Genomic DNA, 2,002 nt, shown 5'->3' with positions numbered 1-2,002 from the left:
GAGGAAATGGGATTGTGGTGTAGCCATCCCCCTGGGATGACTTCTCCCTGTCTTTCTGTCTCTCTGGGGAACGCGTGCACTCTATAGCAAAAATCTCTCTCTAAAAAAAAAAAAAAGAAAGAAGAAAAAAGAAAGAGCCTAATTCTCTAATAACTGTCAAAATCAGGGACCAGCAGTTGGCGTGAAGGCTATGTCGCTAGACTCCCATGTAGGAGCCTAATTCTCTAATAACTGTCAAAATCAGGGACCAGCAGTTGGCGTGAAGGCTATGTCGCTAGACTCCCATGTAGTCAACTGCAGTTCGAGTCCCGGACCTGGTCACTTAAACTCATGCTGGGCACGCGTGTGCATGTGTGCCCAAGATCCCGAGAGGAGAATGGAGGAGAAGGGATTGCGGCGTGGCCATCCCCTCCTGGGGGGTGATTTCTCGCTTTCTATCTCTCTGTCTCTGTCTGTCTGGTGAGCACACGCGCCCTATAGCAAAAACCTCTCTCAAAAAAAAAAAAAAAAAAAACCTGTCAAAATCAGTAATAGCTTAGAGTTGTCACCAAAGCTTACAAATTAATTTGTCCACTTTTATAGATGTGAGAAAAGGCAGAGATTAACTTCGCAGAAATGAAAAACAAAAAGGGAGCTTTTCCAGCAATATAATCAGTGATACTGTATATCCTGGTTAAAACTCAAAAAATTCACATCTCCAAAAGGAGTTAAGGGGACCAGAAGGTGGTGTAGTGGTTAAGGCCCTGGACACTCCCACATGGCCAACCAGTTTGTTTTGCTTTCTCTCTTTTGCTTTCTCACTTTCTCTCTCTCTCTCTCTCTTTCTTTGTGTGTGTGTGTGTGTGTATGATGTCTGGTCAAATTAAAATAAATGAATGAATAAATAAAATTAAATATTTTTAAAAAGGAGTTAATAATACACTATGCAATATTCCAAAATTATGCAATGTTCTCTTACTATTCCTTTGATTCAAAATACAGACCAACAGTGTCTGCAAAACTAGAAGACCACACAAATTAACCTCAAAGGGTCATCCTGACAACTACACACAAGCAGACCCTTCCAAGAGCTACAAGGTCCTTCCTGATACTTAACTGAAAGTGAAAGTGATCAACCATAAACGGGGGACCTTTGACCACAACACTTCAAAGTAATTTTTAAAATCCCATCTAAACGAGGTTAAATAACACACCCATTTTCAAACACGTTTGGCAAAAAAAAAAAGTGAACGCTTCTTACTCTCCTAGACACTTGAAAGGAGACAAACAGCAACAGCGTGAAGGTCTCAAAACAGCCTGGATATACAGGCCACAATGAAAAGCCTGTAACTCCTCTGAAGAAAGGATCGCACAGCTTTTTACTAGCCTTACATTTACACACTGCAAGGAGCCTGGCATCATCTGGGCCCCCAAACACCGCACACGAGAAGAAAGCGCGTTCTGTCCAAGGTCACAGAGCAGTCCCACTCCCGACACTCCGACCACTCGAGCCCCTCTGGGCGCCACCATTCTCCTGATGTGCTGACAGCAACAGTCTGCCTCTGAGTGCGAGAAGAGTCTCCACCGAATGCTTCCGACAGGGAACTCGGGTGGGGAGTCTGTCTACACACACGCACATTTGAACTCCTTCGTCTTTAAAATTCAGCATACATAGACATCAGAAAGACTGTCATTACGAACTGGAGATCTTAGAGGCTGCCGAGCACACCCTTCTCCCGGCAGCCCAGCCTCTGGACGTCCTTCTCCGCGCCCCACTACTTCTGACGGGGAAGCGGTCTGTTCGCCCCCCGCCCTGCCCACGGCAGCAGGGAAACCACCGGGAGTCTCCTAGCAGCACAGGACACGCGCCAGGGCGCCCCAGAGCTGTGCCACTGAGCTGTCCTCTTCTAGGGCCGCGCCGTCCCCTCCCTCCCAACTCCAAGCGGCGGCGGTCGCGAAGAACGCACCTGCAGCGCTAAGCCGGCCCCGGCCAGTGGACACACCCCTCTGCAGCGCGGCCCCG

Source organism: Tupaia chinensis, unplaced genomic scaffold, assembly GCF_000334495.1.
Source record: "Tupaia chinensis unplaced genomic scaffold, TupChi_1.0 Scaffold000573_1, whole genome shotgun sequence".
Taxonomy (NCBI): Eukaryota; Metazoa; Chordata; class Mammalia; order Scandentia; family Tupaiidae; genus Tupaia; species Tupaia belangeri.
This window is presented reverse-complemented; position numbering follows the sequence as displayed.